Here is a 16,986-nt window from a genome sequence, read left to right as displayed (position 1 = left end):
GTTTTGGTGAGGAACAGATTATATTTACCAAGCAAGTTTTATTTTTGTTGTTTTACTTGTTTTACAAATATGTTTGTGTTTTATGATTTGCTAGCTGCTCAGGGTTATTTGATTAAGATAAGCAGCCTAATAAATTTGCTAAACAAGCAAGCAAACAAATAAAAGTCAGGCCACAAATTTATGGAGGGTGGGCATATAGGATTCAAGACGTTGCAGGTTACTATAGGTACTATACTATAGTTACTATATAGGTTGAAAAGTGCACCTGAATAAAAACTGTTCAACTGATCTCTTGCTTGGGATATCTTCCTTTCTATCCTTGACAATCTTCTTTCTCCTTGCATTGGTTTGCATTTTGTTAAGTGGGATTTAATATGGACAATTTGAAATGTTAGGAGAAAATACACGCTCCGGATACATTCATTTTGAATGATGACCTTAAAGATAACACCTTCCTTCCCTCAATCTAAAAAGATCTGTGTGTCCTGCCAAACACCAACACTGAATAATGTCATCCCACCATGAAAGATACCACACACAGACACAGTGCCCTTCATTGTTTGATGGATACTATATTCATTGTGAAGCCTCTAGGAAAAAAAGAGATAGAAAGAGATATTCCAGACTGCTTTCTAAACCCTTTTTTAGGACATGCTCAGAGGTTTTAAGGGAACCTATGAAAGAAAGCTGATTGTGCATTTCTTGATTTAGAGCAGTGGTTCTCAACATGTGGGTCGGGACCCCTTTGGGGGTCGAACGACCCTTTCACAGGGGTTGCCTAAGACCATCGGAAAACACATATTTTCAATTGTCTTAGGAACCAAGGCACCAATTTTATGGTTGGGGGTCACCACAACATGAGGAATTGTATTAAAGGGTCACGGCATTGGGAAGGTTGAGAACCACTGATTTAGAGGAAGGGTAGGCTAAACTCAATAGATGCAATTTGTGTAAAAATTAAATTTTGTTACTGAATGTTATTGAGTATGGTTGGAAGTAAAGAATGTGGGAGACTATACAAATACATAGTAAAAGATTTGACACTGAGCAAGGAATAAGACATGCTGTACAAAGTACCCTCGATTAATGTATTTAAGGATACATAAATAATTGTGATGGCAAACCTATGGCACGCATGCCAGAGGTGGCATGCAGAGCCCGCTCTGTGGGCACGTGCACCATCACCAGCTGCTTTTCTGGTTTCCGGCACATGCATGTGCATTGGCTACCTAGTCTTCAAGGTTCCAGGGCTCCAGCGTGCACCCACATTCTGGTTGGGCATTCGGTGCCTAAAAGGTTTGTCTGTCAGCCCTCAGGCTGCCATCCAGGGGGACCCTGTCCATCACCATGCCCGCTCGGCCATGCTTACACGCCACTAACGCTCTGATGTCGATTGAGCCTGTAGCTGCATGTGGCTCTTCTAATCGGGTGCAACTGCCTACTCTGATGTAACTCTTCTATTCGGGTGCAACTGCCTACTCTGATGTAACTCTTTTGCTCGGATGCGGCTAACCAGGAAAGAGGCTGTGATGACACTGAGTGGGGATGTGGCTGAGGATGTGGGTCATGGTGATTGGTGATGGTGGGTGGGTGTCATCTGGGTGGAGTTGTAGGTGGAGCTGGGTGGGGTAATGGTATATATATATGAAATGTTATATATATATGGGTGATGGTGTTAACTTGGTTAGAACTAACTTGGATTTGATTACCTTTGTATCATTGTCATTTAGTGCTGGTTATCACGTAGTTTCTTAGATAAAGATAAAAGTTTTTCACCAAACAAACTGAATCTCTGTTTGTATGTAATGTGAACACCGGAACATGACATTTCCATCACTGATATATAACAAATACCTGTGGTAATGTTAGAGTTGCGCTAGTTAGAGATACAAATGGATATATACAATTGTATGCAGATGACTCCATATTGTTGCCTTAGAACAGTAATGATTTTAATTGGATATTTGTTTTCTATATACAAGTAGTCCAGTGGTGGATTTCCGCCGCTTCGCACAGGATCGGGCGAACTCGTTGGTGAATTTTACCGATCCAATGAGAGGAGGTTCGACCAGTGGACCCGGAAATTCAGGCCTTCCCTAGCAAAAGCTGCTGGCTGTCATATGCCACATGGCCGAAAGCGGGTGGGCGGCGGCGGCGGCCTAGCTTTCATGAGGGAAGGCCTAAGTTCAGGCCTTCCCTAGTGAAAGCCACAGGCTGGTGTGCGCCACACGGCCGACAGCCCCCCGCACCCCCCTCTACAGCCTTGCTTGGCTGGCTAAGCCTGCCAGGCAGCGTGCTTAGCGACAACCCTTGTCCCTCCAGTCCAGTCTTATCTGTCCTGCTGCCTTGCTGCCTGCCTGCTCCCTGCTACATCCATCCATCGCATCGGATCCATCGCATCAGGGAGCTGCTGATTCTGCCTGCTGATAAGTGACCCTTTTTTTCCTTTTATTTTTTAATGTATTTTAAAACTAATATTTCATTTATTGTGCATAGAATTTTTTAAAATAGTTTTACTTAAAAGTATTGAGTATAGAATATTTTAAAATGGTTTACTTCAATTTATTGTGTGTGGATTCTTTTTTAAAATTGTTTTAGACTATTTAAAAAAAGATTCTGTCCAAAATAAATTAAAATTAAACCATTTTAAAATATTCTATACTCAATACTTTTAAATAAAACTATTTAAAAAAATTATATGCACAATACATTTTAAAGTATTGAGTATAGAATTTTTAAAAATGATTTATTTTAATTTATTTTGGACAGAATTTTTTTTAAATCTAGGACTATTTTAAAAAGATTCTATTCAAAATAAATTAAAATAAACCATTTTTTAAAATTCTATACTCAATACTTTAAAATGTATTGTGCATGGAATTGTTTTAAATCGTTTTATTGTAATTTATTGTGTATGGAATATTTTTAATGGTTTCATTTTAAATTATTGTGTGTGGAATAGTTTGAAATGGTTACAGTATACTATTGCTGTTAAAATACCTTAAAATGGTTACAGTATAAATTATTGCTGGTGGAATACTTAACAATGGTTTTTAAGGATTTTTTTATTTATAGAGTATCTTTTTAAAAAATTATTTTTAGGGAATTTTATTTAATTGTTTATAAAATATATTTACTACAAGAAATGTTATTCCTTTTTCCAAATGTTTTCTTTATGATGCAATAAGTTGCTTTAAGTGTTCAGACCAGGTTTATGAGTCTCAAAGTGGCTGCTTTTCTATGGGCAGGCCAGGTTGGTGCAAGGCAGCTTTGCCAGATTTCGTGTGTTTCACCCTCGTTGTTTAGGTAATTGTGAGATGGTTGCTGGTTCTGTGTGCTTCCTGGCACTGTCCTTTATAATTTCCCACAATGCCTTGATGGTTTTTATTCCAGTGGCTTTGTCTTTCCTGTCCTTAGGGTTAGGGAAAAAACTGGTATCATTTGCAGTCTTTTTGGGGGGGGGGATCCTTATTTTTTGGTGTTTTCACCAAATAGTTTGTGTGGGTGTGGGTGTGTAATGTCCTGGAGTTATCTACGCATTAATAATGATTTAGTAATATTTCTTTATACGTTTTTGGGACCTTTCCTTAAATAATTGGTGTTTTCTTTCATACTTTTGGATTTCTAATTTCTATTTCCATTAGTTAGCAATTGCTAAAACAAATCCCACGTGAAAAAGTATTCAAAGCCTTCTTGATTTTAATTGTCAATTTATTTATTCCTGCACATTGTAATATTTATTCATTTTTATATCTCTGTTTTTCCACTGTTGTGCAAACACAATTCCAGCAGCTGCTAATATGTGTAAAATTAAATATATATTGTATTCCCTTTCAAATAGCCAAGAAAATATTTCTGATTTTAATTCCATATCTTGCTTTACCATTGCTTCTAACTACTAACTTCTAAATAGCTACTTGGACTAAGTACTGGACCTAATTCATATATTCCTGTTTTTTGGAACTGAGAACTACATTTCAGAAAAAGGAAATAGGTATTGCTCTGGGAATATGACAATCATTCTTGAACTATCTTCTTGGATGAAAGACTATATCTTTCCTGTTTGTTTATATCTTTCCTGTTTCTCATCCTTCCTGAAAAGACTGTTCATTGTTGGTTGAAAGCAGAGATCCCTTCTGTTACCTATAGTCCTCAGCTTACAACCACAATTGAATCCAATATTGTTTTATTTCTTTGGCAGGCAGTTAGTATTACTTGGCATAATGAAGAAGAGGAAACAGATTGTGATCACTTTCTTCTCCAAAAAACCAAGAGTTGAGGAATCAGCTGATCCACAACAGTCATCAGCACCAGTACCACAAGCACCAGCACCACCAGCACAAGCACCATCAGCACTAGCACCACAAGCACCAGCACCACCAGCACGACCACTTCCACCACTTGAAGTCGGAGAAAGCAGCAAGTCCATTGACTCCACTGAAGTTCCACAACTTCCTGACTGCTGGAATTTGCAGCAATACAGACACTTCAAGGACAAGTATGATGGACTGGCAGTATCCGACAAGTAGTTGGGTTGTGAGTACTGTGCAAAACCCATGTTTTCATTAGAGAAAGGTATTCATGTTTTTAGAGAGTGGAAACATTTCCAGGTTGTTGCAGCAGGAAAAACCAAGGATACACAACAAGCATCTCTGAGGAAAAAAATTAAGAGAACATTTTCAATCAAAAGCACATCTTATTTGCATAGAGAGCAGTAAGCAATGGGAGCAGGAAGCTTTAACGAAATCCATGGATAAGTCAACTGACAAATATTTATCGAGTACTTGCATAATATTTTCTACTGTTTACGATCTGGCGCAAAGATGTAATCCATTCTCAGACATCGAAGCCCAGGTAAATTTGCTAAATACAGTTGGAGAGGACGTGAGAGTTGGCTTGCAACTCCTGGAGCAACTCTCACAGAGATCTGCAGTGAAAATAGTTGAATTCGACTTCCTGTGGGAGGAGCCTGTCGCCGAAGGAGCTCAATGGAGCCCCTCTCAGAGTTCTGGTCTGTATATCTAATTAAGATCAATAGATATCACCCCTTTCTGGCAGAAAGGGGCAGGCAGAAGCTCAGGTGCTAGGATTTATTTGTAGTTCACAGCCCTCTTTCTTTTTTTGGGGGGGCTGCGAACGGAGAAGAGATCCAGCGTAACTGAGCTCTTATCTCCAGCCAGTTCCTCGCAGCTGCCTTTTTGCAGCCCTAGACGGGCGACCCCCCCACTCAGGACAATGATAAATTGTTTAAAGCAACTTAAAGCTAACGAGCGGGTCTCACTCCTGTGATGTTTTTTTTTTTATAACTATCTAAATACCAGCCTAGTTTTTCCTTTGAAACTTCTTTGTGCAATTGGGATACAAAATGGCGTTTTTACTGTGTTGGTGATTGATGACGTAATTAACTGGCTTTATCTCCCCGGAGACTGCTACTCATTAACAAGCAAAATCTACAAATAATTTATTGAGAACTGACCAGGTGAAGACTGGTCTGTTTATGAAGAATAATCTGTTTATTCTCAGCTTTTATCTATAATGCCTACCAGGTCTAAGCAGGCAAAAAAATCCCCCCCGCATGTGCTTAAAGAACTTGTTAGTAAATCGCTGCCTTTGTCTCCTACACCACCTACTGGAGATTCCTTGACACAGGAGCTTTTCTTTCAAATAATTAATGACTTTAAAAAAGAAATTAAAGAATTTGTGCTGGATTTATGCGACAAAATACAGACTAAAATTGCCCAAATAAAGGCGGATATGTTTGAAGTTACGTCTACTTTGACAGATTATATTGAAGAAATGGAGATTAAACTGGAAACTTTGGAGGAGGCTAATTTTAATTTGACTTCTAATATCCAAGCATTATAACAAGAGATTAGAAATACTCAAACACAACTTACAATGATAAATTATAACAGAAAGGCGTCTGCAATAAGAGTCAGAGGACTGCCCGAAAAGAAAGGAGAGAACTTGAAACAGACGTTTGTAGAAGCTTTCAGCCAAGCGGTGGGAGGTCCGGGACTCAATTTTGATTGGAATATTCGAAAAATCTATCGCCAGAATTCGCGTGTAGCAGAGCAACGACAGCTTCCAAGAGACATAATTATATACTTTTTCACAAGAGAATCCAGAAATGCGATTACTCAAAAGTTTTACAATAACAGGCTCCGAATCGATGGCCATGATTTGTTTGTCTTTAAAGAGATCCCGCTCCAGATGCTGCAAGCAAGGAGAGGCTATACTTTCTTAACCCAAGAACTTAGAAATCGTCAAATACAGTATAAATGGGAAGCTCCAGTTGGAATCACAGTTACATTTGAAAATCAAAGATTTCGTATTAATTCTGTTTCGGAAGCTCGGGACTTTTATTATAAAACTCTGAAGGTGGGGCTTCTTGACTCACTCGGAAATGCGGAAGGACAAGGTGAAGGAAAGACAAGCAGCAAGTCACTTGGTTACAAGAAGGAGGGAGTTGTTCCCCCCCTACTGGAGAGGCAGAAGAGCGACTGAGGATTTAGTCATATTTTCAAAGCAGCGGGACACGTGGTTATAAGGGAGAGGGTAGCCTTCTCTTTCCGAAAGGGCAGAAAAGTAAAGAATATAGATCCAGCGATGTCTTTAAAATACTTTCTAAGCTTTTGGACTGATTAAAACTTTAGGATTTCTGTTTGGTATGAAATGGTAAAGCTGTGTACTGATGAGGAATGGAAAGAAGCATTGCTTATTCTAGACAGATATTATACGGGACTTTTACAAGACTTATTTGAATCTCAATCCAAACTGCGCATGAAGTGTTTTCTGTGAGGAAAGCGGGGACTAAGATTTATTTGAATTGCGGTTTGGGATGAATGGAGTTGGGAGGAGTGGGGCAGAAAGGAAGGTGGAGCGGGATATTGATGAAGGGATCTTGGGATTGAACGAACTGGTATGGATTTTGGGCACACATTTTACGGATTTACATGCTTGAAGTATAACATAAAAAGCTCAGGATTTTAAAGTGAAGAGCGAGATCCTAATCTTATGCAATTTGGGCTTGGGAGGAATGGAGACGTGAAACGAAGGGTAGGAAGATGAGTAGCGAAAGTATGATTAGACTGCTCTGTATTTGAAGATAAATTGATTTTTGTATAAACTAATATTTGAATATAAGGTTAAGAAAGGCTATCTGGAGAGTCCACAGGAAGATGGGGGTAAATATCAAAGAAGTAAGGGACGAGGACAAAATATAAATGGAATGATTCACACTGTTTAAATTTTAAGAATGATGGGAGGCTGAGCATAATGCAAAAGATTTTTAAATTTTTTTTTATTTACTTTTTCTTTTTTTTTTCTTTTTCGGAGTGTTCTTTTTATTTTATTTTCATTATTATTGTTAATAAGATATTTTGAAGGTGAATGGTACTGAACTGTGCCGGGTGTGGGACCTGGGAAGTCGGAGGGGGTTAGGGAGGGGGGTTCATTGGGGGTGGGTGGGTGGGTGGAGATATAGTTTCAATATATAGAATAAGAAGAATACACTTGTATACTCTTGATCCTTATCTTTTCTTTTTATTTTTCTCTTTTTTTTTCTTTTTATTTTTTTCCTTTCTTTTTTCTTTTTAGTGTAACTGAATAGATTAAGGAATAGAGAAATGCACCATAGTGAGAAGTAGAGGAAAGGAAGAGGGAGAAGTAAGGAGGGAGGAAGAGGGGAATGTAGGGAGGATGAGAGGGGAAGGAGGGTGAGGAAGGCGAGAAAGGAAGGCAGGAGGGGAAAGGGAAGTAGGAGGGGTGATCGTTGGAGGGAGAAAGGAAAGTTGGAGGGGGAGAAGAAGGGGTGTATGAAAGTGATAGGTTGGGTTTATGAGTTGTGTTTAGGTTGGGGTTTTTCTTTTCTTATTATTATTATTGTAAATATCCAGTATATAAGTGAATGTACAAAATTGAAAATGAAAATGAATAAAACATTTAAACATGAAAAAAAAAAAGAAATAAGCTAAAAATAATAATAATAAAAAAAAATATAGTTGAATTCATTGCAAACCAAATCAAGACCACCGTGTTTTCCAGGATTATTGCAAATAATCAAAAGGTGTGCCTAATAATCAATGAAGCCACAACACTTTCAATGAAAGCAGTGCTGATAGTTTTTGTTAGAATTGAGGATCCAGAATGCCCAGCAACCGTCTTCATTGAGCTTTTGGAATTAGAGAAATAAGATGCGGAGAACATATATTCTGCATCGATGGGAAGCTTGCATAAAGTTGGATTTACCACCGAATATCTACAGAAGAATTTAATCGCTTTCTGCTCCAATGGTGCCAACATTATGCTTGGAAGAAAATCTGGAGTCAGCACCAGAATAGCTCAAGACTTCCCAAACATCATCATCTGGCACTGCTTGAACCACTGCCTGCAACATGTGCTGGATGATGCAATAAGAGAAGTGAAGTAGATCAACCACTTCAAGATCTTCCTTGATAAAATACACACCACTTTCCAGAAATCCTGCAAGAGCCAGAATGACCTCTTCCAAATCTCTGAACAATTGGGCATAGAAATTGTGAAGATTGGCAGAGTTTTAGGACCAAGATGGGCTGCCTGTAGTTTAAGGGCAACCATAGCTGTGTGGCGTGCTTATCCAGCACTACATCAGTTTTTTCAGGGCAATGAAAGATTCCCAGGCATGGCTTCCCGTTTTGAAAATTTAAATTTTTTGAAGGATTTGGCCCTCATGATCGATATCCTAAATGAGATTTCTCTTCTGTCAAATGCCCTACAGGGGAGAGAGACAAATATCATCATGGCCAAAAAGTTAGTATTGCGAACAATCAATGCTTTTAAGTGCTTAGACAGAGAAAGGGCAGATATGAAACAGAACTTGTGGAAGTGCTAAAAACCCCAGGCTTCAAAAACATCAATTTAGCTCCAAATCAACGATTTGTTGCCCTTCCTCGTGACAAGCTTCTGTCAAGCATCATCACCAATTTGAAGAAAAGGCTGATGGATTGTGACCATCTAAGAACAGATAGCCTATTGCCAGCCGCAAACAAGTTATACTTTATCACATATTTGGGGCCAGATTACTGGAAAATTGAAGATGTAGTCGTTCCATCGGCTGAGGCAGAGGAAGCATTGGTTGCATTTGGCAGCATTTTTAATTACGAAATTAATTTGAACGACTACAGAGAGTTTTTGGAAAATGTGCTGAAAAATCCAGACAAGTACAAAATTCCTGACAGTATCAGAAAAGCTAGAGATATTGTCAGGACAATGGCTGTTAATTCAGCAGAGGCGAAAAGGGGATTCTCAAAAATGAACCTCATATGTTCAGAGCAAAGAACATGCCTAATTGTTCGAAATATAAGTAATCTGATGGTGATAAGTGTTGTTGGAATACCTGTTGAGAGATGGGACCCAAATCCTGCAGTGAAAGTTTGGCTCAGAGTGCACCACCACATGGCTGATGATTCACGAGTAAAGACTAGGAAAGCTGCAACAGAGGAATCTGGAAGCTTAAGAACAGTATGGAAATATCAACAACCAGGAAATAACACAAATAAGTACTTGAGTGTATCTCTTTCATTGTGTTATTCTAATGTAAAGTGTAAGTGCAAGCAATTAAAGTCTTGCTTTCTGTGTCTGTCCTTTGTGCAGGTTGTTGGAGCAAAGTGATAAGGTGGTGTGCAGAAGACTGTCAAGCCAGTGATCCTTCCTATGTAAGTAGCTGTCTTTATTGCTGGGTGTGCTCTGTGCTGTGTTCATCCTTGAGATAGTGAAGTGCCAGCAATTAAAGTCTTACTTTCTGTGTCTCTCCTTTGTGCAGGTTATTGGAGCAAGGTGGTGAGATGGTGGTGCAGAAGACGCAAAAAAGGACAATAATTTTCCTTTTCTATTATTTTGTGTGCTGGTTTCATCCCAATGCAGTGCATGCAATGAAAGAGTTCATTTCTGTGTCTCTTCTTTGTGCTGGCCATTCATTGGAGTCAGTGATATTGAAGACTGGCAAGGACAGTCATCTTCCTTCTGTAAGTATCTTTTTTATTGTTTTTGTATTTATTTTAATTTTATTGTAGTTCATCCATTGGGGCAAAGAATTCAGTGACATCGTCTTGGCCACTCCCACCCAGTCACATGGCCAGAAAGCCACTCCCACATGGTCACATGGCTGGCAAGCCACTCCCAACTGGTCACATGGCTGGCAAGCCACTCCCACCTGGTCACATGGCCGGCAAGCCACTCCCAACCGGTCACATGGCTGGCAAGCCACTCCCACAAAGTAGGCCACACCCACAGAGTAGGTTCCAAAAAATTTTGAAACCCACCACTGAGGTAGTCCTAAACTTACAACCACAACTGAACCCAAAATTTGTGCTGCTAAGAGAGACATTGTTAAGTGAATTTTGCTCTATTTTACAACCTTTCTTGCCACAGTCGTTAAGGGAATCACTGCAGTTGTTAAGTTAGCAATATGGTTATTAAGTGAATCCAGTTTTCCCATTGACTTTGCCTGTCAGAAGATTGCAAAAGATAATCACATCACCCTGGAACTGTCATAAATATGAGTCAAATGCCAACTGTCTGAATTTTGATCATGTGACAATGGGGATGCTACAATGGTCGTAAGTATGAAAAATGGTCAGAAGTCACTTTTTTTAATGACATAACTTTGAACTGTCCCTAAATAAATTGTTGTAAATTGAGGAATACCTATAAAGAGCATAGATCTGAAAATTAATCTAGCATAAACTAAGTTATATTTTATAGTATAGACTAAGAATTACAAATTAATAAATCAAATACATAAACTTGCGTATGGTGGCAGAATATTTTCTAAAGATAAAAAATGGCTGGAAAAGTAATTGGAGAGCGAAGAAATGAATATTATCAAAATAAGCTAACATGATTGTGTATGAGACTATTTCTGTTTTCTTTCTTATTTGTGAGAATTAAATACATTAGGAGATCCATAAAATTAATTAGAATTAATTAATGAGAAATTTAAATAGTGTTATGGTAAAACAAGAAAGTGGATTGCATTAAAAAAGGGAATAATAGATGTATGATAAAGTCTTTGGTCATATAAAAAGGACCAAATTCCAGAACAAATGCATGAAGGAAGTTAAATGAGTTGAAAGAGAGGAGAAGATTGAGAACATAAAAGAGAGAGAGAGAAGTAAGTTGCATAAGGAACAGAAAACTATGTATGAAGTCTTACATGGGTGTGGTGGAATGATGATTTGTAAGGACTGAAAAATATAAAACTGGAATAAAGTTGATATAGATACATTTCTTTTTTTTTTAATCTCATACCCATAATTTTTGGTTTATTATTTCTTATTCCCTTTTTGCGCTCTAAATAATGTTGCTTGCCCTGAAAGAGAAGAGTGTGATGGGTAAGTATCAGAGGTGGTATTCAACAGGTTCTGACCAGTTCTGGAGAACCGGTAGTGGAAATTTTGAGTAGTTTGGAGAACCAGTAAATACCACCTCTGACTGGCCTCGCCCCCATCTATTCTCTGCCCCCCGAGTTCCAGCTGATCAGGAGGAAATGGGGATTTTGCAGTAACCTTCCCCTGGTGTGGGGAGGGAATGGAGATTTTACAGTATCCTTCCCCTGCCATTGCCACCAAGCCATGCCCACCAAGCCACACCTACCAAGCCGTGCCCACAGAACCAGTAGTAAAATTTTTTGAATCCCACCACTGGTAAGTATGTGTGTGTGTATGTTCATGAGATTTGATTCAAATCATCTTCCACAGTATATACTATCTATACTGATTTAGCTCTCTAATTTATCCTTGCCATCTTTGAAGCAGGTGAGAGACACCACCAAAGATCAATTGTATTGACTATCTAAGCAAGTTCCTTATTCCAGCTACCAATCAAGGTGTCAACAGAACCACTGGGTGAATCATTTCACAAATTCTTCCAATCGTATTCCAACCAGTTGCAATTGTCACTCATAATAAAACGTCTGCAAGAAAACAAGAAGCCCAGAGAGCACCAAGGACTCCTCAATTCAATCCTGAGCTACAAATATTCTCTTTTATCAACAACTGCTACTGTTTTTCTTTACAATAGACCCATCCCAATAGATCTCCTCTCCCTATAGAGGTAAAAGATAATCCACCTTAACCAGATCGCACTCTACTCAAGCTGGGAAGATCTGAGAACTCACCCAAGAAACTTGTTGATCTTGTTCAGTTGACCTTAAGCATTAAGCATTGACACAATGATCAATTAGAATAGGTCTATTTATTCCATGCTTGGTATCTTAATAAAGGGAGATATTGTTCCCATGCCAACTCATTCAATTCATTTCTATAGATGGAATAAGATGTGATGTATGGTCCTTTACTTTAGGCAACAATGTATCTTAGACTGGTTTTATTTATTATGGGTTGATGATTTTTTCTTCTCCTGTTCTAAATACAAATCTTTTATTTTATTATGTATATTTTGGAATGCCCCTGAACAAGTACCATATTTTTGGGACAGACTCTCTGGACAATAAGATGCACCTAGCTTTTGGGGAGGAAAACAAGAAAAAAAATGCCTCTGTCTTCGAGCATCCATCTGGTATTCATCTGGCCCGTTTGCCATGGCCCATTTGCCACAGCCCATTCACTGCTGCCCCTTCGCTGCCGCAGTGGCCCATTCACCAGGGCCCGTTCACTGCCACCACCAAGGCCTATTCGGTGTGGCCCATTCTCCGCCACAGCTCATTCACTGCCACTCATTCACCACGGCCCATTTGCCATGACCCATTTGCCGTTGCCGCCTATTTGCCATGGCCTGTTTGCTGCTGCCGCAGCCCATTGTACAACAGCTGATCGGCACCACACCAACCCCCCCTTACCCCGCCACTGAAATATTCACTATATAAGACACACAGTTTTCCACCCACTTTTTTGGGGGGGAGGGTAAGGTGACCAGATTTTCAGATTGGAAAAGAGGGACACCCTTGACCGGGGGGGGGGGGGGCTTGATTTTAAAAAAAAAAATTTGTCAAAAGGTCACCCCAGGACACTGAAACCAGCATAAATACGAATCTGTTGCCAAACAAAATTTTGATCACGTGACCATGAGGATGCTGCAACGGTCGCTAAGTGTGAAAAATGGTCGCAACGGTCGCTAAGTGTGAAAAATGGTCTCAACGGTCGCTAAGTGTGAAAAATGGTCATCAGTCACTTTTTTCAATGCCATTGTAACTTTGGTCACTAAATGTTTTCCCCCTCCTCGAGACTCCTCACTTCTTCCTTCATTCCTCTTGCTTATCTACCTTCACCTTATCTGTCTTCTGCTCTTTCCCTCTCTTCCTTCCTTCCTCCCTCCTTCCATCCTCTTCTTTCCTCACTCACTCCCTTCCTCCTTTTTTCTCTTCCTTCCTCCTTCCATTATTTATACGATATAAAATTCAATGAGGGTGAAACACACCAAATCTGGCAAAGCTGCCTTGCACCAACCTGGCCTGCCCATAGAATAGCAGCCACTTTGAGACACATAAACCTGGTCTGAACATATTGAATCACAAAGATTTGCAAAGATCACATTTGCAAAAAGGAACATTTCTTGTAGTAAATACATTTTATAAACAATTTAAAAGTAAAAATCCCCCCAAAATAATAAAAAAGGTATTCTATAAATAAAAGAAATCCTTAAAAACCATTGTTAAGTATTACACCAGCAATAATTTATACTGTCACCATTTCAAACTATCATCAGAAATACGAATCCGTTGCCAAACATCAACATTTTGATCGCGTAACCATGAGGATGCCACAACGGTCGCTAAGTGTGAAAATGGTCGCTAAGTGTGAAAAATGGTCAACAGTCACTTTTTTCAATGCCATTGTATCTTCCTGATTATTAAAAGTGCAAATTCACTCAGTGTCAATCATGACTCCTGAGTCCATTTCAAAGTATTGTGCATAGAAATTTTAAAAATGGCTTGTTTCAATTTATTTTGGATAGAATCTTTTTTTAAATAGTCTAAGACAATTTAAAAAAAGAATCAACACAGAATACCACTATTTTAAAAATCATATGCACAATAAATAAAATATTATTTTAAAATACATTGAGCCTATGCTCCTTACAGTAAATGACTCATCTGGAAACAAGCCAATAGCATTTTTTGTGCTTTCAAATTTACAGATGTTCCAAAATCAGCTTAAAGTCCAAATATTTAAAGACCACCCTCCTCAAAGCTATCTTACCAGAGCTTTAAATATCTTCTGGGGAGGCCCTGTAATCCCATTCATGACAAAGGTAGGGCTTTCTCAGGAGGAAGGTTTCAGCTGGTGCCCATCCTTTGGAAACCTCCCCCAAGAGCAGGGAGCCCTAACCTGCTGTCCATTCAGGAAGGCTGTACAAATTATTCTGTCTTCTAGAGCCATTGGGATTTAATATGGTTTTATCACTGGATTTTCTTTTTATTGTTTTTGTGGAATTGTTACAATGATTTTATAATAATATAATTTTATTTGGCATTTTTGTTGCTGTAAACTGCTGAAAGCCCCTGATAGAATACAAATTATTTAATAATAAATTTAAAAAGCTGGGTGCAAGATATGAAAACACTGCAAACTATTGTTCAAGATAATTTGAGAAAAGGGAATCATTCACCAAGAGTGCTAATAACTACTGCTAAGTTATATAGCAAATCAGATACTAAGGCCTAATGCCACAGAGGAAAGAGAAATTCATAAGTTTTCAAGATTTCCTGCACTGCTTCAAACATATACACTAGTCTTAATACCAATGAATCCACAGCTATTATTTGATACAAGAAGATGGGTATGGAGAACGGAAAGAAATTTAAATTAATAAAAAAGATGCCACTGAAATCATCTGTTTTAAATTATAATCCCTCTTCCTGACAGTGGATCAATAAAAAAAGATTATGCCCAATTCAAACTGGAAAAATACATTTAGCTCAAAAAAATAAGATCGTCATGGTGATGAAAGAACATGGCAAGTATCCCTAGGAATTATTTGTCTCTCCAGGCAAATAAGGAAATACCTGTTGCTCTGGTCTTTAATGCAATTCTTGCTTAAGGCAGAGCCCTCCCCCGAAAAAATGCTTCTGCCGGGCTGCGAGAGCCACGTGGAAGTTGTCTGCACAGCTGAAAAAAGGACTGTTTGCTGGGCTGGGAGGAGGAGACAGCCCCCTGCCTTCTCCCCCTTTGGCTTTGCGGAGCTCCCAGCCAGCACGGGCGGCAAGTCTGGATGGAACCACGTGGAAGTTCTCTGCGCGACCGGCAGCCGCTTTTTACTCCCGAGTAAAATTTTTACTCGGGAGTAAGTAAAATTTTTTTACAAAACATGATTAATTTTACTCACCACCAGTAAGCGCAGCTGCAACCCCAACAAGAAAGACAAAATAAAATGGAGACTCCTCTGCGTCCTCAGCTAAGGAGTCCAGCCAATCAGTGAGCTGGTTGGCCAGCTCACTGATTGGCTGGAGTCCAGCCAATCAAATCAGTGAGCGGCAGGCTGGGCTGGCTTAAATTTGTAGGTAGCATAGAACAGAACGATGAGCCAGCCCAGCAGCTGATGGGCGGGAGCTGCCAGCGCCAAAAAAAAGCGTGCCTTTTAAAAAAGCGGGCGGGACGCGGGAAAATGCATCAAAAAGCGGGGGTGTCCCGCCAAAAGCGTTATGTCTGGTCACCTTAGGGGAGGGGGAAATGTGTCTTATACTCTGAAAAATACGGTATATAAAAATCAGTGGATTCCAGACAAATTAAAGTGGTATCTCCAACTCAATTTTGTAATGTAGAATTCCTTAATTCAATGTTCCACCTATGCCTTCTATTCCTCAACAAAAGTTCAGTGCCCACTTAACATGTGCTGTCCTTATCTTTCCTTTTTTCAGCATCTATGTTTAAACAACATAGCCATTTTAACCTAGCATTTGAGTATGCTATGACTTAATATCCATGACTATTGGGTGTTATGCTCACTTGGGGATTCTGCCATAATTGTGCCATTGTTACTGCTGAATCATGTGCAAGGAAACAATATGAATCAGTGAATATCTCCAGAGTGACTGCCTGCCCTCTTCCACTCTGGGGAGTCTTCACAGGAGAACAGCATTTGGCTTTGCATAAAGGAATCCAGGGATGGAAACACTGGATATACAGTTTTTTCAGCATTTTTTCTCTGCTTGATCATCAATTTTTTCACAGTGTAAAATTATCAGGAATGTTATCTGGATCACGAAGAAGATGGACATAAAAGCAACTTTGTCATCGGTATAATTGCTTGAAAAACCGAAAGACACCCGATCGTGGAAAAGCTCAGAAATGCTGAATAGGAACTTAAGAACTGTTGTTCTTATTTCAAAGAAATAAGCCGTGTTTTCATTGTTTCCCCTACCTACCTTCTGCTGTCGGCACTATGATTTATAATTGCTATGTTTGTTGCTCTTATGCTGAGATGCTGATTGGTTTGCGATATTTTAAAACTAGTTTCCTTTTCAACGTACTATAAAACAAGAGACATGCAGACAGCTAAAGAAATAAAGATGAAATCTTTCAAACACAGGACTTCCTCCAAATTACTGAAAGCCCAGTCAGGCACTTGGGTGGGCTATCAATCTCCAGACGTTCTCAGCTCCTTAACATTTACTAAATTTGAAGAACAGCCTGTATTTTTTGGGCAGAACAAGTTGTTAGCTTGACTGCTGTGCAAATAAAATGTATTGAATATGAAAAATATCTCAAATGCTAAATCTCTTGAAATCCAGGAAAAAAACATACTGTTGGGTTAATCTAACCCTGTGTTCCAACTGAACATACTGGAATGCTTTCAGACAAACGTGCAAACTTCAGAAGATGTGGGTTGAGTCCATGTTATTTCCCAGCCTCTTTAATGGAAAGTGATTGACATGTAAGAAATATTACAGATATTATTACTGTCTGGTCCTGTTTATGCAACTCACTCCAGCCAGTCGGTCACTAATTCAGGCAAATCTTCTTACCAGTGGTTCCAGCAACACACAGT

At 39.1% G+C, this 16,986-nt stretch overlaps 1 long non-coding RNA gene across 2 annotated transcripts; it reads left to right on the top strand.

Annotated features, from left to right (window-relative positions):
• Positions 1 to 2,874: 2,874 nt before the first annotated feature.
• LOC148044991 (uncharacterized) lies at positions 2,875 to 12,848 on the top strand. 2 transcript variants are annotated; one of them, XR_015697156.1, is made up of 4 exons: positions 2,875 to 4,854; positions 9,634 to 9,695; positions 9,803 to 10,004; positions 11,796 to 12,848. It is a non-coding gene; the product is annotated as an uncharacterized LOC148044991 (long non-coding RNA). The 2 variants fall into 2 exon arrangements; XR_015697155.1 differs by having other exon boundaries at positions 11,793 to 12,848.
• The last annotated feature ends 4,138 nt before the right edge of the window (positions 12,849 to 16,986 follow it).

This window comes from Thamnophis sirtalis, unplaced genomic scaffold, assembly GCF_051295495.1.
Source record: "Thamnophis sirtalis isolate CommonGarterSnake01/CBP01778 unplaced genomic scaffold, rThaSir2_p1.2 scaffold_6, whole genome shotgun sequence".
NCBI classification, from domain to species: domain Eukaryota; kingdom Metazoa; phylum Chordata; class Lepidosauria; order Squamata; family Natricidae; genus Thamnophis; species Thamnophis sirtalis.
The sequence above is the reverse complement of the archived record's forward strand: the minus strand, read 5'-3'. Positions and strand labels throughout refer to the sequence as shown.